Source organism: Coturnix japonica, chromosome 2, assembly GCF_001577835.2.
Source record: "Coturnix japonica isolate 7356 chromosome 2, Coturnix japonica 2.1, whole genome shotgun sequence".
Classification (NCBI taxonomy): domain Eukaryota; kingdom Metazoa; phylum Chordata; class Aves; order Galliformes; family Phasianidae; genus Coturnix; species Coturnix japonica.
Genome location: NC_029517.1, coordinates 66,657,671 through 66,684,364, shown reverse-complemented (window position 1 = coordinate 66,684,364; position 26,694 = coordinate 66,657,671). Strand labels below are relative to the sequence as shown.

Here is a 26,694-nt window from a genome sequence, read left to right as displayed (position 1 = left end):
GTGTATGTTTGGTGGCCCTGCCAGGCAGGGGGGTTGGAACTACATGATCCTTGAGGTCCCTTGAGCTGTTGTGAAAGAAACAAGCTGAAAGTCCAGCTAGCCTATGCTCTCCCTCTGACAACACTGAGCAGCATAAATGCAGCTTCCATGTGGTTGCAGTGCTAGTAGGAGATCTCAGCAGAAGTGACATTGGTATCACATGCTACCACCACACATTTGTGTTTTAGATACTGTCTGCTGAGCTCCTTCAAATGCAGTTTGTCTCCTTCTGCAGGGAATTACTCAAGCAGCCTGTCATGTGGCCTGCAACAGCACAATTATATAATTCACTCCAGGATAAGGCTCACCAGGGCTAGGGTTGAGGAACCAAAGAAGGTAGACAAAACTACATGATGACACGGGAACACCATCTCAGTGCAATTAGCACCTTGTAACTCTACCAGCTTGCACTCACTGGGCTTGCTGTCTCAGAAAAACCTGGTTACATAGTAGTGTAAACCTCACCTAAGTTAGAAAAGAACCCACTAGTATAGGAAGCTGAAAAGAAGCAGAAAAAACTTTAAAATTCAAATTAAAATCCCATACCAGGCTTCTCCAAGGTTTAAAGTTGTTTGAAACCAGGAGAACATTTCAGGCTTTCACAAAGTCTGAAGTGATCTGATAATAAACATTTAGAATGGAGATATGGGATTACACCACCTCTATCTTAACGCTTGGGAAGGTTTTTGCAGTGTAAAGTTAAGATATAATTAGCATAGAGTTGTTTATCAATGCAACTGCAGCATAGAGACTCTCTTGGCATGTATGAAAAAGCTTTATGTGAAGAGCTGATGGACTATTCTGATTTCTGCGATCTTACTGTCCTAAAGCTACTGACCTCTGGAAAGAGCACAGAACACTATTTTAACCTCATATTGATGATTGTACGTAGTACTGCTGCACACTTTCAATCACTAGTGGAACAAAAGACAGTCAGATGAACTTATGCCACAGGGCACCTATCTGGGTATTAGGAAAGAAATACCTGACACTTGTCTCACAAATGTTTCTGCTGTTCTGATGCATCATGTAGTTTCACCTGCAAGGCCCACAGCTGCCACTTGCAGTGCAGAGGGCAGCAGGTCTACTCTGATATTGCCCTCATGTTAAGTTTCCAGACTTTGAGACTCTCACAAATGGGATCAGCATTTACTGAGGAATCAGATGTTTCTTCTCACCAATTTCATCCTAAGCAATCTAAAAAAAAACCCCACCAGATCTTCAACTTTAATATTTAAGAAAGAGTGCTAAACATAGAAGAGCGTTCTGTTTGACTGCACTTTGATTCAGTCTGTGTAGCTGGTTTATTTTTAGACTTTCTAAGCTTTTCTGAGCTCATATCGCCAAAGATATGAGATTCTAGCATGGCTGCACAGTCCCAGGAGATGGGCTTCTAAGAAGAATCCGTGTGTGAAGTCACACGTGAAGTCTAGATGTGCTGCACACAGAATGGCCGACCATTTGGGGCAGCCATCATCATTGGTGCAGCTTCACTGGGTTCACTAGACTCAGTACAGTGGGTCCATTTTTTTCTGCATCACAGAGATAAATATGAAAAAATAAAACCCATTTCATCAACTAAGTCTGATCAAAGCGGAAAATGAGCAAAAACATCCAACGTCAGGAGGAGCTTACATGAAACAGCCGGCAATGCTTAAGTTGCTCTAGAAGAATTATGTTTAATGCTATATCTCAGAGCAGCAAGAGCATAATTTTTCCCTTCCCTCACTATAGTGCCTTTAAAATAATCCCAAACCTTGTCTATTTCAAACTCTTCAGGAATAATGTGAAAGTAACGTCTAGCAGAATGTTAATGACACAGAGATTTGCTGAAGATTAAATTTGATTAAATGTTGCTAAGTAATGGAGCAATTGAGGGGACAATGAAATAGCAAGGGAGATTCTGAACTTGATCTTTTGTCTGTAAAACTTTGAGTAATTTATTAATATAGTTCTTATTATAAAGTATTTCATACAGGCAACTTAAAGGAGTGTTAAAAGAAAGTCCACAGCATAAATATTCTTAGCATTAAAATGCCATATGTCAGAAAACATTCACAAAACAAAAACATCTTGGAAACAATAGCAATACAGCTGCTTTCCTTTTCTACAACGTTCAGCAGAAAAAGAAAGCTATTAATCCTTACAGCATTCCTTTGAAACTCAGCCAGAATTAATGTTCTCCTTCTTTAGATAGGCAGACTGAGGTAGGACAGCAAAGTTGTTGGCTAAAAGCACAGGGAAAGCCTAAGGGTAAAAATCAATGGTGTACTGACAGCTCCAAGCCTGTTCCAGTTCTGGTGACTCAAGTAGGTTTCTGCAGTGTTCTTTACTCACTGGCTCTCTGTGCAGAGCCTGCCACAGTGCAGACCCCTTCCTACCTGGCTGTTAGACAAGTCCTGGTGCAACAGGAAGAAGGAGCAAACATGATCAGTCGTGGCTTCAAGGTCAAATCCAACAGCAACGGTAGAAAAACAGTTCAAGTCACAGGGAGAAATCATTAATCTGCCAATATCTCCACACCTTGGCTATAGATAATGGCCAGCCCTTGGAAACCAAAGCAGCTCACTTGTGGTGCAGTCACTGAATACTCTTCTTTAAAAGCTCTAAGCTGCTCACCTAAAACACTTCTGCAATGAGAGGAAATTCAAGAAAATTCCCATTAACCTAACATTGGATCTAAATATAAACAAGATTTTTTTTTCTTCTTTTCTCACCTAAGGACTAAAACTGCCTATGAAAAATAGGTCTTGGTTAAATTATATCGCCTTACCCTGCATATTAACCCACTGTACTTGGCTGCCATCACAGTACTAAGTGGTGACTGATACATAGCAAAGCAAGATTACCAAAGCCAGTTCCCAGCTTTAACACTGATACTGGACACAGGGGTCATAAGATGCATCTTCACTGCCCATCCTGGTGGCCTTTGCAAGGATACTGGAAGAGACTTATCTCTCCCATTTTTTCCATGTGTGTATATATAGAACTTGCTCTAAGATACACAAAGGAGGTTTTAAGTGGGATCAAGGGTAATGCTGAAGAGAGGTGCTTACACTTTCAGATGTAGGGACTGCCTAAGATAACGCAATAAAACACTCATAAGCTGCCTCCACTGTACTCAATGTAATATCCAGCAGAAATAGGGACTTCCCATCATAACACTCATCAAAGGGCCACCACATAAGACCCATCTATGACATGACACTGCCACTTAGAACAAGTTACCATAGGAGCTAAAAAGAAAAAGTAGGAAACTGGTAAGGCCGCCTTAAGTTACTATAAGAACGACAAAGTTAATAATCATTCAAAAGACCCTCATCTATGTGCTATGGGTTGTGAAAAAGATGGAAAGGGTGTGAAAGAGAGTAAAACACAAGAGACAAAGTTGACAAGACTAAACCAGAAATTGCCAGTACTGAGACTAAAATGAACTGCTTGATCGTTTAGAGTCAAGATCCAAACTGAATTCCAGCTATGGTTATTTTTAATACATCTCTGCTTTCTAACTTTTCAGAGAAATGCTTTTATTCTCTTATTTAACGTTTGAGAGAGCACAGACTGCAGTACTTGTGCAGATGAAAAAGAACATTTGCACGCTTCAAGAATAACGTTCAGCAGAACTTACACAGATTTCCCCCCAGTAACTACAAAACCCTGACACAATACCAAGAGCTCATTTAAGATTAATGCAATGCAGATGATGCAATCCATGCTGCAGGAGCCAACTTCAGAAAGAAATGTTTTCCTTGTATTTGAGGACCATCTCAAGGACACAGAGGAATCTTGTTTTGGGGAAATCCATTGAATTAATGGATGAGGAGGTTCCTCCTTTGTCTTGCTCTAAGACGCTCTCCTTAGGTCTGTAGCCCTTTTGGACACGTGGCCTCACTCATGCACCATGGTTCAGGCACTGAAAGCCATCCAAGTTTACTTATTCGCTGTGTACAATTATAGAGAGTAGAATCTACAGTACACTGCTGGGACTCTTTTGAAAATACTGTGTCAAAAAGTATTTACTGCTCTGAGATCAATGAGCGCAGCACAGCAATTGGGAAAACGTCAAAGCTGGCTAATGTGACCAATACTCAGACTTCCATTTGTCCACAAGGCTACTCTGCAATGCAGTGAGTTCATCTTGTCTTCCATATCTTCAAAATCAGCATCCTTTTTTGTTTCTCTGATCTTAAATTTGAAGAAATACTATTCCCACTCCTAAAGAAAGAAACCACCCTCATATGGTCATTTCTCATATCCACAAAGGTTTTTGGTTTCTTACACAAAATAAATAAACTCAATCCTAAACTGAATTCACACAGATGAGCCGCTCTGCTAAATTCAGCTGCAAAGTTATATCTAATATGAGCAGACCAATGATGACACATAAGAACTAATCCCAAAAACTTCACAGAGGAACTTTTCTTTTTCTAAAAGACTTCCCAAAAGTTGCTTGTGGGTGGTCAACAATTTCCCTGATCAGTCTCTTGATTTCTTCAAATGCCAAACAACAGTGTGGAGAGCATGTTTCCTATTGCAGAAACCCTAATTTGGTATGTCAGGACAAGTGGTAGCAAGTACTATGATTTGTTTCAAACAATGAATGTGCAGTCTGTAGATCTCTGTATATTTACTGGCCTTTGTTTAAAATCTGGCCGTGAAAGTTCATATAGGAAAGAAATGACATCTCCCAGAGCACCTGAAATGAGTCTGATCATGAGGATAAAGATTGAATATACCATTCAACAGTATCCAGGGAAGGAAAAACACATACAAAAGGAAAAAAAAAAAAAAAGAAAAAAAAAGAACACCCTAAACATTACCTCTGCATTTTCATTCAGAAAAGGATAGAAAGAAGTGGCTACAAAAGCAAACCATATATAATATATATATATATATATTTGCTCTCCCAGACCCCAGTTCTCTTAAAAAAATAAAAAATAAATAAAATAAACAAACAAAAAAAAAAGAACACATCATCAGCGTTCCAGATTGCTAAATGCAGGTTACTCAGAAAAAAAAGATCATGGACCAGAATTTTGCTCCTTTTCTGCAGACACGTATAGGTAAGTGACACCTCTCTCTTCCCAGCCAGGGTCCACTCTTCTATGTGTGTCTTCATCTCCACTCAGGAGAGGGAACCTGCTGACTGAGCAAGAGGCACCAGCAGAGTTGCAGCCTGCCCAGGAGAAGGGAGTTTCCAGTCCCAGCTCTTTGAAAGATCCAGAAACCAGGCAAAGGAAACCAGACAGATTTCCAGCAAGTATTTCCTTGCTTTCTTGTTGGTCTTTAATTGGTTCCAAAGGACACTATAATTGCAACAAGTCAGCCCTAGCAGGTAGAAAAAAGAAACCATCTTGATGGAGAGCTTCTTGCTGTTCTGACATGAAGTCACGAACTTGGGATCTTTTCACTTGGCATTTCTTTTAACAAAAGCCAGTACAATATCTAGTTCAGGGCAGACTATTCACTGGCTACTCAACATACAAAGAGAATCCAAAGTGATTTAGGAGTTGTTTGGCAAAAAAATTACTCATTCTATTTTATGTATATCCTCTGTCTAAGTAGGGAATTGTCTGGCGATTTTAGAAGCATCAAAAAGTGACCCAACACACCTTCCCTGTATGTAAGACTTACAGTTTTTAGATCTGATACCTCAAGTCCTTTCCACATCTAGAAGCATTCACTATAGATTTTACTGCAATGTTGTGAATCCTAAGACTAGACCAGACAATGAGACAGCAAACCTTAAATCTGTCACTGGCTGGAAAGTCTCACCTTGCTCTGAGTGTAGTTGGAAACACATTTGTAGCTCTATTACAAATCGAGTTGGGTGACTTTGAGCAAGTCACTTGCCTTTCCTTCAGCAAGCACCTCCCTTAACATCCTTGTACATTTGTTTATTTAGACTGTAAACTTCTCAAAGCAAGGACTGTACTCGCACTAGGGCTACTTGAAAAGGCTACGGTTCGCCAACTACTACCTTCTATCATAAAACTAGTAAGGACTGAAGATAACCATGTCTCTCCAACGTACTTAAGCATGGTGATGCTAACCAATATAGAAAGAAAACAGTTCTTGTTTTCTCTTGCAGAGAAATGGACTCTGTATGAGTCTGTATGGACTACATGTTCACACAGTCTAATATCGAACAGAAAACCTCCTCCAGGTCCTCTGAGTCTCCTGTGGGGAGGATGGTGGACAACCTTGGGCAGATTCCGCATCCAAATAATAGACTGTGCTCCACTAGCTTTACAGCATTAGCCCTGCTGAAACTCATTTAATGCAGCAAGGAGTTCATTCCAAACTGGCTGCTTTGGTTGCAAGTGTGCTACTGCCACATGGCAGCTGTAATTCACATATTTTCCTTTGCAGCTAATAAAAAAAATCACAACAGAGCAAGAACCTTTCCCCCTCCTTTTCCTTTTTAAATTTCTCAAGCTGATTTAATACAACTGGAGTGTGTAAGAGGTTAGAATATAGAATAGTACTGTAGAATCATAGAATGGCCTGGGTTGAAAAAGACCACAATGATCATGCAGTTTCAACCCCCCTGCTATGTGCAGGGTCACCAACCACTAGACCAGGCTGCCCAGAGCCACATCCAGCCCGGCCTTGAATGCCTCCAGGGATGGGGCATCCACAACCTGCTTGGGCAACCTGTTCCAGTGCATCACCACCCTCTGAGTGAAAAATTTCCTCCTAATATCTAACCTAAACCTCCCCTGTCTGTTAAAGACCATTCCCCCTTGTAACCACCCTTGTAAACAGCCATTCCCCCTCATGTTTATATGCTCCCTTCTAGTTTGCTTTGACAGTTGCTCAACGGAGCCACAAAAGCATAAACCAAACGTTTCAGTTGTCCAAGAAAATAACCTGTTTCAGGAAAGACCTGAGAAAGAACCACTGGCCTACAGGTGCTCTTATTCAAAAAAGTTGTTCAGCAAAATGAAATTAACTGATATGTGTGTTTTTCCTTTCATTTTGCCTGCTATCCTATTATGCACACCTCTTCTGGTTTCTTATCACGGGTATAAATGGAATGAACTCTGGATGCTTTGCAGATAAACCATATCCCAATTAAAATTATAGCTCTGAGACATGTCTTTTTGTTCTTGCAATCTAAGTCCAAAGTTAGACTTTGAGAATAATCCCTTAGTTTTAGCATGTGGTGATGTCAGTTAATGGGGTTTGCTCCACACTGGATCTAGGGCTCCAAAGTCTCATAAACCGATAATGATATAAAGACCTGAAAAAGCCTTCCTAGGAGTGAATGAATGCACAGTGCTTGATTAAATATGATGGTTTAAAACTAATCAAACCACTCATCACACTCCCCAGAGCCTCTATCCTGCAAAGAATTCAATTGGACTACTCAAGTAAGTAAAATAACTCTCTTGCTAATGTCTGTGCTTACTTTGGCCTTTTAGAAAATTCATGCTCTGCTAAATGCACACACATTTGTATATTAGTTTTAAAGGAATATGGTAGTGATAAATGTTTTTTAATAAAAGAAACTGAATTATTCCTGCCATATTTTTCTTGAATTATTTCCACAGTGAATTTCTCTCCTGCTCGCAAATGCTATTTTGTGCTCATAAAATGTATGCTCCCAGTGGGTATACCAACCATCTGCCTCCATGTAAGCACGTCCTAGAAGAAGTACGTGGATTTGCATTCCTGAATTTCATAAATGAGCAAGTATTACAAAAGCAATGAGAAACATGATTGAAGTTGCTACATTACATCTGTGAGTTGCTTCTAAGCGAAATACAATCCAATGCAACGTGAATGGAAATGTATAAAACACACCATAACTGTACTGCAAACACCAGAATCTAGAATCACAGAAGCACAGAACATCCCAAGCTGGAAAGGACCCACAAAGATCATGGTGTCCAACTCCTGGCTCCACACGAGACCACCCAAAATCCAAACCTTAAGACTGAGAGCACTGTCCAAACACTCCTTGAACTCCAGCACTTGGGACAGTGCCCCTGCCACTACTCCATGGCCCGACCACCCTGTGATGAAGAACCTCTCCCCAATACCTAATCTATAAGAATAGGGCTGGCCTAATACCTGCGTATTTTCTTTCAGAGATGCTAATAATGACAAACATTTAATTACATAACTTAATAAATAGAAACTGCACTGTACCATGAGTGAAATTTATGCCCAGAAATTCTATAACATGCTTCTTCCTTACTGTATCACTGTAAATATCTTAGCATTATTCACACAGGATTATTTATCAGATGATGCCCCCTAGCAGATACTAAAAATATACAAGATTTGCCTTTCAAGAAATAGCTTTTGCCTCATAAAAATCCAGCGAGTTCACAGAGAGTTTAAGCTGCAGCTTACTGAGACTGCTAATATGAAATATAATCCTGTGAACAGTTTCTTCAAAGACCTTAAAGCACACACTCAAGAATAGGGATAAGCTATGAACTAATGTTTCAGGCAGGGGGCATTGGAGGTGTGACTGTCTCTTGCAGGAATCCACAGTGCTGGTTAAACAGTGAGTAAGATGTAGCCCAGAAAATGTGACTCTTTGCATCTTAAGCTTCAGAATGTAAACAAAAATCATTGCACATTTTATTTTAAAAATACTTCAGGAAGTTTTAGAGTGCATTAGGGGATGTCCCATGACTTTAAGCTCTTGTTTTTGGTACTGCTATTGCAATCCTCCAAGTGCTCTGGTGACAGCCAGCTGTATGTCCAAGTCTCGTCCTAGAAGCAGTGTAGCAGAAAAGGGGAGAGGGAAAAACCAGGGCAAGAAATAAAGGAAAGGAACTCCTCATCATTTCTGAATCCTAACCAGAAAACAGACTCTTCCTTGCATCATTTCCTAGAGTTAGTTTAGAGAATGTTTAAAATTGTATTTGCATATACACCTACATTTTATAAATGACTTTGGAAAGATGTCATAGCAGGAGTAGAATGCCCTGAATTTGTATCTCTGTGGGTTTTCCTCCCCCTTATCTTCAAATGACACTTAATAGTTACGACTTATTTTTTATTGTCATCAGCTTTAATTATGAGTCACTATTTACCATAACAGCATTAATGAGCCCCAGATCTTCCATGATTGCCTAGTTTTCCAACATGCTGCATTTACAGGAAAATACATGGGAACAATACAAATGTGTGGATTGTGAAAGCTCTGCTGGACTGCAATGTGCAGGCTGCATTGCCTGTTACCACCAGATGTCAGTGCTATATAACTATATGGAGCACCAGCACACAGCAGCATCTCCAAATCCAGCAGAAACAGAAAGTATCCTGTCAGGTTTTGAAATGTCACCATCAAGACAAAAACAAACAAACGTAAAACAACCACAGGTCACACTGCAAGAAGGCAACCCTTGTATTTTTTTTGGAGATGGTGCTTTGTTTGGGTTTATTTTCCTATGATTGGCTCACTTTGCTCCTTTGAATTTTCAGTTCAGCTCCTGGCAGAGGTATGAGATGGTATTAATCCAAGGAAGACTGCTTATCCTATTTCCTGATTGTAAGCAAGGAAAGCTACTGTTGGATTCATGATAGTTGGGTTTTTGTGTTTTTTGTTGTTGATTATATTTAAATTGCTACAAAATTAAGAAGCTCTTTCTTCAGTAATAATCATCCCCCTAATCTACTAATTATTCCAACTCCACAATAGACAGAGTATTTCATAGCCCGATATTCCTAGATTGCTTTCATGTTCTATTACTTATAATTATACAAACAAGTCTGAAATTGATGATCTGTGCATATAATTATACATTCTGCAATTCAGCATAAGCAAATAAAGGAAACTGCCCTTATTATGACAACAGTTTCTAATAGTCGGGCACTGTAAATTTAATTGCAGTAAAGGGTAGATGGTATATTAAGTAATTAGCAACAAAACTGTTATTTCAGGATAATTAAACCATCACACGGGCACCAGAGTTCACTTTCAGAGCTATCTTTTAAGTTATGGTGAAGGAGCCCTAACGATTTCCAAAGCTGAGCACCTTTCTTCTTTAAGTATGTTAAAAGATAAGTCACAAAGAAAGATATAGTCACAAAACACTATGAGGAGATAAATCCAAACTCGATACAACCTATCATAAGCAACTTCACAATGATTGTTTCTTTAACAGAACTTATTTTCTTGTACATAAACAGAATTACTGGGCTAAGACTTGCAATCTGATAAAGACAAAAATCATAATAGAAAGATTTGATATCATTTAACAATTGCGACTCGATTAATGAGACTTGTCATGAGGGATTTACTGAATTATGACAAAGTTAATATCTTTCTATATGGCATCCTTTCACATTTAAGTTTTTAACTTCCACATTTTAAAGTCAGTAACAAATCTCCCATTGACTTTAATGGTACATGATCAGAGCCCATGGATGAGATAAATTGACTTGGTTAAATCTTATTTTCAGGATCATTAAAGCACCAGGAAGTTAATCAGTCTTTTCTTTTGCTACATTATCAAGCTTTCAGATGTGAAAAAATAATTGTTTTTAAACTTGAGCATTCGGTTCCAAATTACTGCCTTACTATAGGGACAGACACTCGGTAGCAGAAATTAGATTCCCATTAACACTAACTCATTTGCTAATGGAAAAAGATTGTACGTCTCTGCAGCTTTTCTTGGCTGCCATGCAAGTTCTTCTTTAAAATGAAGGCTCTCAGTTCACAAGTTATTTCATTTTTAACTTGTTTCTTCTGCATTATTGAAAAGTAATTTGCCAACTGATACATCAGTCCTGAAATACTCAAGGGCAGTTCCGGACATTCCCAGGTGAGGGAATGATCATCTCTGCCTAGAGAAACACTCAAGAAAGCCTGCTAGTTTTCAAGGCAGTGGAGAAATGTGCTGGATGAAAACTAACCGTACAGTGGTGACCCAAACAGAGAATCACCAAACCAGAAGATGCCAAACAGGGCTCCACAGTTCAAAAAAAGACAAGGATCTCCTGTTCAAAGGAGTTCAGTGGAGGGCCACAAGGATGTTTAAGGATCTGGAGCATGTCCCCTACGAGGAAAGCTGGGTAACATGGGTCTGTTAAGCCTGGAGAAAAAAAAAGACTGAGGGAAGATCTGATAAATGTTTATAAATATCTAAGGGGAGCTAGGAGGCAAATGGATGAGACCAGACTCATCTTGCTGGCATGTAATGATAGGAAAAGGAGTAATGGTCTAGAATTTGAACATTACAAATCCCATACTAACATGTGGCAGAACTTCTTTATGGTAAGGGTGATGGAGCACTGTCACAAATTGCCCAGAGAGGTTGTGGAGACTCCTTCAGTGGAGATATCCAAGACTCATCTTGGATAAAAAGAGTCATTAAATAATCCATCTACCACTCTGCCCCCAACAAAAAAGAGCGCACATTCACAACAGATATAGTTATACCATAATATGATAATGAGAAAGCCTGAAAAACTGGGACTTAAGAACTGCCCGAGACAGTGAACAGTCCATCTCATATGCAGTGTTTTGTGTGACCACAAGGTGGAGATGAAGCTTAAAAATTAAACTGAATTCTCACCAGTGTGGAGTCATACTAGTATGTAATCATCGCTGATACCAACTAATTGACAACCAAGCGTTATTGACAGCATGGGGATTTCTTAGCTCCTTGCCCTCTGCTCAGCAGCCTAGGATGCAATCAGTACAAAGTAAACATTGTAGAGACGTGTCACAGTGGGATTTCATTTGGGGTGGAATAAAGGACCACAGCGCTGTGTCAGAAGCAGCCTTTGAGTGTTGCCTTAGGTTCTGGACTGATACAGTGCAACAAGCTGTGTTCTGTTATATTTCTCCCCTCCTGCCTCTGAGGTATTACTATTTTTGAAATAATTAATTACTTGGTAGCGAAGATCTCCTCATCTCTGACTGTTTAAAATCATGCACTAGAAACGTTGAATCAGTTCAGGAACAATAAGTCAACTAGTTACCCTCCACAGGGTTTGAGTTGAACACAATGAACAAATATTACTGTGCTCAACCCCTGCAGAGTGGTGAATACTGATGCACTTTTAACAAACAGAAAGGATCTGTAGGAGGAACTGGTTCCCCCTCCTTTCCCCCCACCCCTTCTTTTTGTGCTATCCTTATGGAGGATTAAAGCTTAATATTGGAGCTGTAAAGCAAGAGCAGGCCACAATGCTGTGAGCAGTTCTTTCATAAACACTGCAAGACCTTCTTAGATGGAGGTAGCAATGTTGCCTCATGCATATAAAAACGATGTTCATGCACAAGTTGAACAGGGAAACTGAGGTACTGAACAATACATAGAAGTGCTTTCCCAAAGACATGCCATCCGTGTCTAAAACTGCGCAACCTGCAAGTACTTCCGTAGTGTCACATCATGCACCCACAGCTCCCCACACTTACACAAGAAGGAAATCCAGGCATACAGGCTCTGGTGATGCCCAGCTACATCCAGCATGGTAAGAAGCAGGAGTCTGGCACATGCAGGGTGTGACTGGATCCTACCATGCAGCTTGGCACTAGCAGCAGTGCTGAAGAATGAAGTGATAATTTCAAGGCCTCTTATAAGCATCAACCCACTTTTGTATTCACAAAGTGCTCAAGTGCTATTATGGTATCCTGAATCAGAAAACTCTCTACATATTTTTTTTACTATATTTATATTTTCATTATTTATATTTAGCCTAGATGCCAGATTGAATCATATACAACATATGCAATGAAGGCTGAAGCTACATAGGACACAACTGCCCTCAGATAACATGACCTTAAAGAGAGGAGAAAAATACAAAGCATTCAACTGTCACAGGACGCTCAGACAGAATAAACAACTAGTTGCAAGTCTTTGCAGACTGAAGACGAGCTCAACAGGCAAACAAGAATCACTTTTCAGAGGGATCCTACGTATATTATGTATGTTTTAATGTGTTGATGTTCTTGCTAACCACCTTTCACCGGTATGTGTTTACAGTCACTTTGGAAGACCAAGATTATTCTGGTTTTCTGTGTATAAACATAGAAATCTGGACACAAAGCAGGAGCAGAGATCTGCACACTGCCTGCTGCTCATACTTTAAAATCACTATACAAGATAACCAGGTTACATTTATTAAAACTCAGACAGCAAACACTGCAATATGTTTTGGAAACTGGGCAGAGAATTATTTTCCTCATTGCAGTGAAGCTGAGCGGCACAGCAATCAGATAAAGTTGTTTTTGGGCACACAGAGCTCTTCCTCCTGGGACAGACAGATTGTAATTTTAACTATTTCTCTAAGCTGGTGATACAGTAGGAATGAAATTACATGAGGGAATGATTTACCAGCCTTCTCTTGGAATCTATATCTGGAAATAAACATAAAGAGCAAATAGCTGGCAAGTCACGAAGGAGGACAATTTTTTCTTATATTAAACACGTAGTCTGAATTTTTCTGCAATAAACAAGGGTGCAAGAAAAAGAGCGTATCCAGAACGCCCTGAAATTACACAAGTTCCTGGGCTCAGAGATGTGGGTGTTGTTTGATGGTACCGCTGATCAAGTAGGCAAGCCCCGAGCAGTTCTAGAAAAGAAGGTATTTTCAACATCAGGAGCCAGATACCAAAACTTCACGTCACTGTGAGACACCCAAATCACTACAAGTCAGTGAGCAAAGGGTGCTCTTCTTTTTCTGATGAGTGATGGATGCCAAGGGCTCCTCTGGCTCTTTCCAGCACAGCTGGGGCTGGGATAAAGATGAGCTCTGAACTCAGATCATCTGGCCCCAGTTACCTCATCACTCCATGCTGCCTCTTTCTCCTTCACCCAATCTAATGCTCAATTAATGCATTTCAGTCTGCTAAGTTTGAAGGTGTCTCAGGTAAGGAAGTGCCAAACTCTGATATGCTCACTTGCTGAGTAAGCCTCATAGTCTGAACTTGCTCTGGATTACCTGAACTTCAAGTGCATGTACAGCAGGACACCAGGCTCCTTCCTTTTACATATTTGTAACACCGTTAGAATGGTGATGTACAATCTTTAATCTGAGTCCTTCTAAAAGTGCCCTATGCTCTGCACTTGAGAGCCAAGTGAGAAGACAGTCAAACTGGAGAGTGGGAGGAGAGAAAAGAAGCAGAAGAGAAATTTAATATTTTTTAAACTAAAGTGTGAGGATGAAAACCACGTTGGATTATATGTATAAGTTTTATGGTGAAACCTTGATCTACAAGGTTTATGAAAGTCATCAGAAGTCTGTTTGCGTAGCTGCTTATTCCTATGTTTCTCTATGAAGGATGAGGCCAGTCCACACTCATGTGACAGGCAGCAGAGATTTTATGGATGAAAGAGATGTAGAATTGAGACATAACTGAACTGAAGGAGTAGAAGAAAAAAGCACACAAGCAACAGTTGCTACTCAGATGAATCAGGAATAAATCCAGTTTATGAAATTATGTTATCATCAAAACTTCCGTGGATTTACCTATTGATATCTCAAGGCAGGATGTTAGAAAACGTAATACAGTGGCCCAGAACTTTCTAGAGTATGTTAAAGTAAATTGAGATTTAATTTAGTGGGCATTTAGCACTGAATTTCTTCAGATTTCCAGAATTTTTCAGACCTGTTTTCGCACTTCGATTTCTTAGAAAAACAGCTTTAGTTTCAAAGGACAGATCACTGCAAGTGAGAAGAACACTTTGTGGAAAAGTACTTAAAGCAAAGGAAAAGCACACAGCACATTTTCATCAGATGAAGATATGCAAATTTCGCTCCTATGTTCTGCAAGTTTATTTTCCATTTTTTAAGTCTCTCAGAAAAAAAAACCCAACAAACTATTGTAACAGTAACAGGATAAACACCGTGACAATGTGAAATCAGTGAGTGTATATGAATACTAATGAAACGAATATAACATGTGCCTTGAATATTTAGTCTTGACTGCCTCACTTTCCATTTCCTCTCCTATATGGCTAAATATAGAATGCCTATTAGATACAGGTGTCACAGCTCATTATATTTAAACCTAGTGCCCTAAGTCTATTTGTTGCTGTTGCCTACCCCCAAATTGCAATTTCAGCCTGGCATGAGTTAGGAAGGGCTGGTGCTTGGTGAAGATACCTGGAGATAGAAATTCTGTAATGAAGATTCAAACCTGAATTGATTAAATCTGACAGAATCTTTTACCTGCCCTTTTTAATTATTATTTCACGGTAGGAAAACAATGCTGGGAATTGCTGCACATTGCACCCAAAATAAAATTAAAGCTATCCTCAAAGGCAGCATTAAATATTAACAAGCTAATGAAGATTTATGCACCAAGAATAGACTAGCTTGATCACCTGGACGTCCTGCTTCTCTTTTGCTTGTCTAAAAACACGTTCTAATTGATGGAGTTATTATTTATTCCTTTGTCCCATGAACTGGGCAATTCTGGACTCTCCAGAATTGCAAGCTACAGTACTGTCATTAATAGAAGGTTCTGACCCCTGCCCTGTAATAGCAGAATCAAAGTGCAGGACTCTATCGACCAAGATGGTAGAGGGGCAGAACAAATACTGTGAAGGCTGCAGAGCCCAGTAGTTATAGATGATGCCACCTTTCTGTGGGATTAAAATCAGGGAAGAACCAGCACTGGGAAAATTTCTGAGTAATCACTGATTTTCCTTGTTTCTTGCTAAAAGCAGAGGGTATTCATTTACTTCATCTCTGAAAGCAATTATCTCACAGACCAAGACAGATTTATAGACTCAATAGTTCCATAAGTAAAAACGTGGTATAACAGTTAAGATTTCATATAATGCAGGCTTTTTCATCATGAAAAGATATATGGCTAACTCAAAGGAAGGCATTTAGCTAAAATGAAAATAGCCCAAAATGATGGTGGAGCAAATACATTCATTAGCAATTTAAGGATTTGGAAGAGATTTTCATAGATGGGAAAAAAAAAACACAGGGGAATTTTCATATAAAGCCTTTAAAACCCAGCACACACACACATCCCTAAAAGGACTTAGTGGCGAGGGATGAAAGGTTTAATCTGTTATCATCCTCCTCCTCTGGGTGTGACAGACAGCATGAATGAGAACCATTAGAGCTTTAATGAGTACAGGCAGTGGAAGTGAGATGTGTGTAAATGTTTTCCCTACCACAGCTGGAATCACTGAGGTGGTGGGACCACTGAAATGATCCTTGACAGAGCCTCGTGAACCTGCAGGCAGGGGTTGGTGTGAATGAAAGGCTTAAAATGAAGACAAAACGTGTATCTCAGAATAGCTTCCCAACTACACCAAGAAAACTCTCCCCCAGTCCCGGGAGGCACTAATGAGGGAAAACAGGGTCAAAACACAAAATGGGAGAAACTAGAGAGAAAATACAAAGAAAGAAAAAGCTGTGAATGAGAAAAAAGAAAGTGAAGGATTATTTTCTGCTGGAGATAATAAAGAGCTCAATCCACACCATAAAAAGATTAGCTATGCTGGGTAATATAATAGGACATTCAGAGTACACACTGGAGGTCTTTCATAGTTGTTACACTGGGGACAAAATATGTATCAACACTCAGCTCTTAGAGGCAAAACAGTATGTCTGCCTACAGAGACTGAGTTCATTTAACAGCACTGTGCACGCAAGTGTTACCAATACAGATGTAGAGCTGAGATACAAGACAGAAAGCAGCGGTGGATAACATGCCCACATTGCGTGTTGTGAATTTCATGCCCAGAAGAGATCCTGTTCTCACAGCACACAGAAGGGCATGCACACACCTGACAAACAAATGTTGGGCCACACGCAGAAAGCAAGTTTAAATGGGAAATCCGAGGAAGGAAAGCACTAATAGTTTTGCAGGCTTAGAGGCCAAGACGTACGAGGAGGGAATGAGGTCACTTGGTTTGTTCAGGCCAAAGCAGAGGAGCTGAGGAGTCTCATGACAAAGCAGAGGGTCAGCACTGAGCTCTGGTGACAGCTACAGAACATGAGGGAAGGGCATGGGTCTGTGTCAGGGGAGGGTTGGGTTGGGTGTTAGGAAAAGGTTCTTTATGGACAGGGAGGTCAGGCCCTGGAACAGGCTGAGCATGGCAGTGGTCAGAACCCCAAGAGCCAGAGTTCAGGTGTTCAAAGGTGTTACAAAAAACAACCAATCCCTGCTCCACAGAAAAATAAAATCAACAAGCAGAAGACACCACCTTCTAAATTCCCACTTTTTTGCAGCTGGCTTAAGAAACTTATCAAATAAGTGACCTCTTTTGGGGTTAGCCTATTCTAGTGCATGTATAGGAAGCCAAGTCAACTCACAGAGGGCTGAGAGGCTTCCCAGTGTGATGCAAAGCAATAATATTCTTCATGATGTTGACGTGAATGTTTGTAATTGAATGTATCTTGTGCATCTCTGGAAAAAATAAAAGGTTGTTCTTCCTGGTGATTCGTATTTTAAATGGACAAATTTTGTGCTGTCCTTTTCTCATTCAAAGAAAAAGAAAGAATAAATAAGTGGAGACAGTAAAGTTCTAGTCATTTAAAACTTGTGGCATAAAACCTTGGTAACCGGTGAGAACTTGCTGAGGTCAGTGCTTGGCAAGCTCTCCTGGCCCAGAAGAGCCCATTACACCCAATGCAAGCCAACTTAATCCTTTCAGATACCACAAAACAACAAAACATGCCACTATCTTTCTTTTAAAAGGTGACACTGCCAAATTTCTGTATGGTTATCTCAGTTTGGTCTGAGCTGGACCTATTTCCACTAAACCTGTTCTGTTGAGCCTAATGAATTAGCATTTAAAAAAAGAAAAGAAAAAAGGGAAAAACACTTGATTCAATTAACCAGAAAGAAAACACAGCGTCTAGTCTATCTTCTGAGCAACAGTAACTGCATTATGAAAGACAGCAGGAAAACTAAGACTTCTGAAATTGGTTCTACATTCGGCTTTGAGTCAGATGCTGTGCTTCAACTTCTGCAAACTGCCGTCCCTAAAAAATCAGTAATGTTTACACAGACAAAGATACAAACAGATTTTTGTTTAAGCCCAAAATGCTTATGCCAACATCCAGAATGTCCTAGCATCACCCTGAAGGAAGTTGACCCTGCTGGCATGGCAGGGAGGAAAACTGAACAGGCTCTGAATCACACACATGGGAGGTAAACATAGCAGCAGCCTTTCACACTTGGAAATACAACCCATTTTTACTCAGTTCCAGTTCCCATGGACAATCATCCTGAAATACAGGCTTCCTAACTCAACAAACAAGACTGATCATAACATTCAGTTTTGTGACCACATTTTTCATAGACAAAAACCCCGATAATCTTCATAGACATAAAACTTATATTTTTTAAATAAAGTTTATAAGGTGCTTCCATCTTACAAATGTTCACACTCTGAACTACAGTAACACAGACAACATAGTTATGGGTTTCAACATCAATCTGAACTATGCTTTATCTCTTTCCTTTGCCTGTAATGCAGAACTTGCTCTTTATTCAACACTACTGTTTTGATTACAGATGGCAGATCATCCTTATTTGTAAATAAGGATCTTATCTGTATCACTTGTGCACAAATTCTAGAGGATCTCTTCTCTTCCTGAGGGTCAAAAAAAAACAAACCTCCATCACAAGAGGCAATTTTATTGTATTTTGGAAGAAGTTCCAGTAGGAATGTTAGAACTTAGACAAGCTTGAAGACTAAGTATTCCTTTTAACTTAAGAAAATTCCATATTTGAGCACCTCAGAGAATAGCTAACATGCTTTGTGTTGCTGTTTCCCAGAGAACCTCCTGATTTCCAGACCTGGGAAGCCATTATCTTTTCTGTCTGTCACATTCACCATGTCCACTCAAAAATGGTTAAGGCTTTTGATAAAAACATTTTTCTTTGTTAATGTAAGGCAAATTTCCACAGGCTTTAGTACATATTGAAGACAATATGTACATATCTCCTGTGAATGCATGTGTGTGTGTGTATGTGTGTGTGTATATCTACTTTGTTCAGAGAAGGTCCACTGCATTCATTACTCATATTTAATCAGGTATCCTTAAATTGGCCACCACATTTGACGATATGCTACAGAACAGTTATCGAAGACCTTGTGAATGAAGAGTGGGTGTAAGGAGAAAGATGAAGTGAGCTGTGAGATGTTACAGGTATCATACAAATTAGACTTCCTACTGAAAAACACCAGTAATACGTAGGAGAGAAAAACAAACACTTCCACAGCGTCTTTTAAAGCTGGGAGGCCACAGAAGTAACACAGTATTTTCTGTGAAAATAGTACTTTCTAAGCCGCCTATGTATTTTCAGACTGTTCATTCATATTACCTTAGTTGGCACCAGAACTGATTGTTAAATGCAGAGTTCATTCTCCATCAGCTTTACAAAGGTACCTGAGACTGACAGAACACACTGGGGGTAAGCAGCAAGCCCCTGATGTGACAGTACAGAGGATAGTTGTACAAAATGGAAGAAAGCAGCAGCATCTCTATTAGGAGGCTGAAAAGAGGTGGTTTTACTTCCACTGCTCAAAGACTAATTACAAGAAAAATAAAACCAATGACACACCTGTGCACTTGCTTATGACCTATCATTTCCAGCCACAAGCCAAGACTGGAGTAGATGAAGAGTACGTGACTGTTAAGTATGAAGGAAAATATTTAGCACATGGATGTGCCATCACCAAGGGTGAAGTTCTTACAAGTTTTGCAAAAGCAGCTGATTGTAGCAGCTGCCCTTTTTCCTCACAAAGGCACTGAAGAGATCTGACATCCTAAGGTCATGCCCTGTACGGATGCTCACCTAAGTCCTTAATAATAAGTGCCAAAACATTCTGATAACTTTCTCACTCTTGCCTTGCTGTATAGTACACTTTAATACAACTGCAAAGCCTGCATTGCCCAAGAGTCAACATTTTAACCAAAGACAGAAAGTCTCTGTACTTCAGCAATTTTAAGAGGAATTTGAAAAGCTTCATCATGCAAAGAAAACACACCAAGAGAAAGACTGTCTTTGTTTAGAAGCAGATAGAGCTTGGTCATTTCATGTAACCACTCTGAAACAAGCAGTTTGGAAAGGACTCAAGTGTACGTGATTCTCAACTGCAGCACAGACAGCAGTGGGGGACAGGAAATCTTGAAAGATTTAGCACTCTAGTCCAGATGAGCATCGTGCAGTTCATTTCAGTCCACCCACTCTCTTTAGTGCAAGAGCATTAAGCAAGAAGGAAGGAGGAGTGTGCATACAGGGACGGGAGGGAAAGAGTGGATGTGGGTGTGTAAGTGCGAGAAAGATTGCTTGTTCTTTCTAGCTTTACTTGGGTGCGAAGTAACAAAAATAGTATCTCTTGACATGTTCATGCATTTGCACTCTAGCTTAAAAACTTAAAAGAAACTGGAAGGAATTAAGTACTTCAAGAAGTTTGCCAGACAATGATTGAGAGCTAGACTCCTGCTGTATGGCCAACAGGAAGGCAGCTTTGTCATAAAATGCAGCTCAGAGATCTGTGCACTGAACGCAGACATAGCAAGGGAAATAATGCAGCATCTGACATGGCTCATAACTGCCCAGAGTCCTGGCAAAACATGGATTAGTTATGCACAAGTATAATGTGTGCTATATGCACCATATCATTCAAAAGCAAGTGTTTGTCCAGCTTGCTTACGTCTTAACTTGAAATTTCAAGCTGTCATGTCAAAACCCAAGTAGACGTTCCCACATGAAGAGGACAGTCTCCCTCTACGTTCACTTTGTCTTTGTCTTCTCCGGTAGGACTGCCAACAAAAGCAGCAACTAAAATGCAAAACCATAAGGACGTTACACAGGTCTCCTGAGCAGGACCATAAATTAACTTTGAGAGCAGCCTTCTGACAGATTGTCAAAAGGCAACAACTACTATCTTCAGCAGCATTTGTGTTAAGGGACAGCCTTATGCTACAGCACCTTCAATGGCTGGTGACAGGCTTTCCCAGGAATATTCTTTATCCCCGCAATTTGCATGATTTGCTGGGTTCTGGTATGCACATACTTTGTCTTTCACAGTTGCTTTATTTTCCTCGTTAGCTGTACGAGAAATGAATGTCTTACAAAGAAACAAAATAAATAAATAAATTAAAAAACACACAAAAAACCCAAATATTAAGCTTTCTGCTTTTTCAGGATATGCAAAGTTGTACTTAGATTTTGGCTTTAGCCTGCAAGTCTATTGCATCCTTGTGGTATTGTTTTAGCAAGACTGTGAATGGCCCAGAATGGGTGCAGCTAACTGAAATATGTATTCATAACCTCATAACTATTTCCCTACTCCTCTCTCATAGGAAACTGGATGTTATCTGGTAGCTTGTATCCAGAGATCTAGGCCTCTTGCAGCTTCTTTACTCCATGTACCTCTATGAAGATATGAGTGAAAATACACTCGAATCAAAATCCACTGGTAAACTGACATCACTTACTGCCTGCTATAGATATACTGTATACAGTACTACATTGTTGTTGTTTGTTTTGAAAATGACAATGAAATAAAGACGCAGATCAAAGGAACATATAGCAGATGGATATGCAGGCAGGATGTAATGTACAATCCATCTTGGAAAAAGAGTAAGCTACGGAGTAGTCTGTAATAGCATTACTGTACTCCCAAACTGTTCCACTCCAATGGCCTCACTGGACAACCAACATGGAAACAGAAGAAAAGATCACTCAGAAGCCACAGCAGGTAGCAGGAACGTGGGTTCCAATTCCTCCTGGAAACTACCCATTAAGTATTTTAAGTGAAAAGTTAAGCAAAACAAGAACTCTGGCGCATCTAATTTTCAGATGCCAAAAGCTCCTCGTGGATAGCAGATGGAAAAAGACACCTAAGTCAGGGCTGTGATTTCTTCCTGGCAGCACGGCATGCATAAGCTGCCTTAGTCCAAATACCCAGTATATATTTTTCCCAAAGAGCCTGACTGAGAAGGAGCTCCATCTGTAAAGACCTGCATCCACACTGAGACCTGTTCCGTCAACATTACTGATTTATATTCTGCACTTAAACACTCAACACAATTTTTATACATCCCTTAATTGTACCTGATGACAGTCTCTCATTTATCATCATCATGTTTTCAGTCTTGAAGGTGCTAACCAAAATTATAAATCCTTAGCATCCACCTTTCTAATAACAGTAATCGTTCAGGTAGTTAATATATTCCTTCCCTCTCATTTCTCTTTTCACTTTCAATGCACAGCTTGTTAATTATTGACATCCTTTGAGTGGGCAAGAGCATTGGGTTGTCTCTTTAGTACTTGCCAGTGATTCTTTGACTGATGTCAGGGGAAGAAAATACAACTGAAAACAACTAGGAGTGGAGACACTGACAGCCATTCTGCAGCAGCTGATGCCTCTACATGAAAAGGTCTGAATTCATTCTCTCTGTACCCAGAGGAGCAACAGGGATAAACATGGCCCACAGAGCAACTTGAAGTACATCACTGCCAGTTTCAGATATGCAAAACACATGGATTATTCTCATAGGAAAGAGCAACACTTGAATCTGGGGCAAGACCCTAAAGCAGCCAGGATAGGTCACTGCTTGGGGAACAGTGCTCAAATTTTGAGTGGGAAGGGATGGCACAAGTACTCATGAAGGAAAAGAGCCCAACTCAAGTCCTAAAGACATAGTTGTCCTCTCCATCATCATGCTGCCTACAATCCCAAGGCCAGAGTAGAATAAAAATGAGAGCAAACTAAGCAGGAAGGACAGAAATGAGATATTTGTATTTCTAGTAGCTCTGCGTAGCGCTGTAAGCCAAGTTTACTCAGGCCAATAGATGCATGTCACTCTTCTATGGGATCAGATCCTTATTACAACAGCAGGGTCTTCCTGAAATGTGGTTCATTAATTAGCATGTGTGATAAACCAGAGACGCTCCTGCAGGTACTTTAAAGCAAGTGCCTACAGATTTCAGGAGCAAGTAGTTACAGTCTTCTTCACAGCCTTTGCTTACCAGTCATTTTTGACAAGTATAAACAGTAATAATAATATCAAGCTCATTTTCGAAACCAAGCTCTTATTCCAAGTAATATGCTTAAAAGGATGTATCAGCTTGTTTTGAAAACAGGCAGCTTCTCTGCACAATGCCCAGAGATCTAATTACACAGATCTGCAATAAGAAAGGGCTTAAAGAAAGCCAGGTATTTCACTTACGTTGCGTAGCAGCAGCCTCTCCTTGAGAGCAGCCTTCTCCTTATCAGAATATAAAACACTGCATGCTCCTAACATCACACTTTTTAAGAAAACAAATGCAAAACATTTGATATTTATTTGCAGTCTGATTCATGAGATTACTGAAGTCTCTCTTTGCATTATTTCCCTTATCTATGCTCTCTCTAGCTGATTGCCTTCATTACGCATTGTGACCCAGAGTTCATGAAATGGAGATCCCAGTTCACGCCACAGTTAGAATCAAAGCTTGACTCCCCAGCTGAGGTTAACATGTGCATCACAGCTCAAACAGGAATAATTATGAGCATCAAAAGTGAAAGTGTTGGTTAAAGCACAGTGCAGTTTGCCTCAGGGATATTTAAAAGGTCTGACATTACAGAGGTTTTGGAAAGGAAATACATTAATAAAACTTTCAAGAAAACACAGATACAAAAACATGGAAGACCAAATATTTTAATTATCAGACACCAGAATATTGATCTCCACTTGTAATACATCTTCCTAGCTGATATTTTTGAAATACCAAGTTCTTATATTGATAAAATGTGAGGGCGGGTTTGTGGGCCAGAATAAGCTTTCCTGTTTCTCCCGACTATTTCTGCCTATCTAAGAAAAATATTTTCTTTCCAAGCAAATCTCGTCTTGCTTAATCTTAAACACAGAATTTAGTGTTGATTTTATGCTTTCTACTGTCTGATTATACCAAATTTAAATGTGTGCTGTTGTGTTCAGGGAAACAGATGTACTCCTAAGAAACCAGGCGGTTGGGCTGTTAGCCGCATATGATGCACCACAACAAAACCAACAGAGAAACATGTTGTAAATTACAGTTCTACAGAAATCACAGCATCTTTAAGGTCAGAAAAGACCACTAAGATCATCTAGTCTATCCATCAACCCATAGTCACCGTGCCCACTATAACATATCCCTTAGTGCCATATCTACACGTTTCTCAAACACCTCCAGGGATAGTGACTCGACCATACCCTGCAAAGCTGGTTCCAATGCTTGACCACACCTTTGGAGCAGAATTATTTCCTAACATCCAGCCTGAACCTCCCCTGGTGCAACATAAGTCCATTCCCTCTTGTCCTATCACAGTTACTTGGGAGAAGTGGATGACCCCCGCATACAGGAGGCTACAGGAGGCTATACATCTTGACACAAATCCCAATATTAAGAACATAAACATCTTTCCTGTTATCAAGCTAACTTTCTGCTTTGAAAAAAAAAAAAAAAATCAATCAGGATTTGAGGAAACAAATGTTAGAACAGCACAGAAGAAGCTTCTTTTCCAAATCTTTAAGTTCTAAAAATGAATGTGGTGCATGACTAGAAATTGGTAGTTCAATTCACTGACTCTAATTAAATGTTTCGTGAATGAGTAAGCTAGTTTTGAACACAGAAAAATGTTTTGGCAAGATTATTCTTTCCTGCCCGCAAAAAAAATCTTTTAATTCCTAGCATTCTAATATTAAATGAAGCCATTATTGAAGAAGAGTAGCAAAGTAGATTTCTTTCCCCCTATATAAAAGCATGGCATACCCACAGCCTGAATGCTTATCAAAACCAGTATCTATATAAGGATAATAAGAGAAAAGGTCCAGAGAAAGGCAAACAGATAATCAGACACATATCAAATACGTATTCCATGTAAAGAATAATTAAGCAGACCACATCCAATCAGGAACTACAGATGGCTGAGGGAGAGATGACAGACATTCATAAAGCTTGCTGGAGACAAATAAGAAATAACCATTCACCACGACTTCTAATGAAATAAAATTAGATCAATAAGTCCAGTGTGTGTGTCAGAACAAAAACAGCAAAAGGAGGGTTCTTCCATGCACAGTTCGTGCACTACCAGCTACAGGAAGGGATGCTAAAAGTCTTGCTGAGTTCATAAAGCACTCAGACAAATAAATGGCAAAAAAAAACCAAATCCATCAGGGGATATTAAACATAGAAAAGCTTATTTGGCTGATATAGTCCATAAGCTACAAATCTCCACAAAGCAATATAGTGCACTGGGGAAGTACTGATATATGCTTACCTCATTATTATATTCTTTTCTAGGCATGAGTTATTAGCTGGTATTTGATGGTAAAAGAGATGAGGCCTTCTATCTGTGGCAGTATGTGTGTTAAGTTTACCAAATAAAAGGAACCCAAAATGCTAACATGAGTATCAACTGCACCTTCATCAGTTCCCATTCTTATATTGCCTGATATTGCATAGAAGTTAAAATACATACATACATATATATATATATGTTGATATATATATATCAACAACAGAAAAATCATGTCCAGTAAAGCTGACCAACTTTAAAAAGAAAATGCTAGGAACTGAGAATGCTTAATATGCATTTGGAATGAAATTATGCAGGCAATTACATAATGTGCATTTGCCAGTTTAACCAAGCAACCCTAGCTTTTAGTTCAGAAATGTCATTCAGTTGTAAATCATTTTTAGATGGCCATACGCACTCTAAGAATGAATGTTTCTCTGGGAAAACAAGAAGTGAATAGAAATTAAACAGAAAACCATTTATGTAACAGATTTCTGCTGGCTGATTATTTAATCTATTTTAATCATGATTTCAAATCCATCAACTCGGCCTGTAAATATGCTCCTTCTGCTTCATAGCTATTTGCGAGAAATATCAATTCACAAACTTCAGTGGGCTGTCAAAAATAACACGCTGTTCTAAGGCACTAATTAATCAAAGACAGATAAAACCACAACCAAAACCAACATCAATTGTCAGCACATTTTCTCTAGCAAATGTTACTGGAGTTTGCAAGAGATAAATTGGCAGCATGAACTTTGCTCTCTATATCAGTGGCCTGTGGAAACTAAGTTGATATGACACAGGCTGCATTTCAGTCTCTCGGTCCTTCCCAGTAACTTCAAAATCTGGTGGCCAAAGCTGAGCCGCTAGGTATCAATTTTAGTAATGATCACAATTCTACAGGGGAGGGAAAAAGCCTTGGATGATTTGTTGGCTTCAGCTTTTGACAGGCCTTGAGGCATCACCATGAGAAGCTGTCATGACTGTGCTGCTGGAAAATGTGATGCCAAGTAGCTGAGGTTCATCTAACCCAGCCAGACACCCTCCTACAAGGCTGCTGCAGCTAGCAAGACTTTGGCTCTGGCGCAGAGCAAGGCTGCAGCCTTACCTCCACAGGTACCATACATAATCCCACCAAGGGCTTAAGCGCCAGACTGCTCAGAAAGACATCTTGGTGCTAGTTAACTTGATGGAACAGATCCACTCAGAGCCTGAGGAGAGGGAGAGCTGCAGGGAGGGGGTCCGCTTTACATAGTGCCTTTCTTTAATAGCAAAGATTTTGAAGGCAGGATGCAAGTCTATAAAAAATTTGGCTTCATCCTTTTTTGTGCTGTGGAACCACATGTGGCGCCTTACTTTGGAGCCATTCTTTTCCCCATCTCCTTCTCAACTGCTACATCGGCAGCAAAATCCAGTAAAAATGACA

General features: G+C 39.7%; 1 protein-coding gene across 9 annotated transcripts in view; it reads right to left on the bottom strand.

Annotated features, from left to right (window-relative positions):
- PHACTR1 (phosphatase and actin regulator 1) overlaps positions 1-26,694 on the bottom strand; it is a 259,864-nt gene that overhangs the window by 157,926 nt on the left and 75,244 nt on the right. The window lies entirely within an intron of this gene.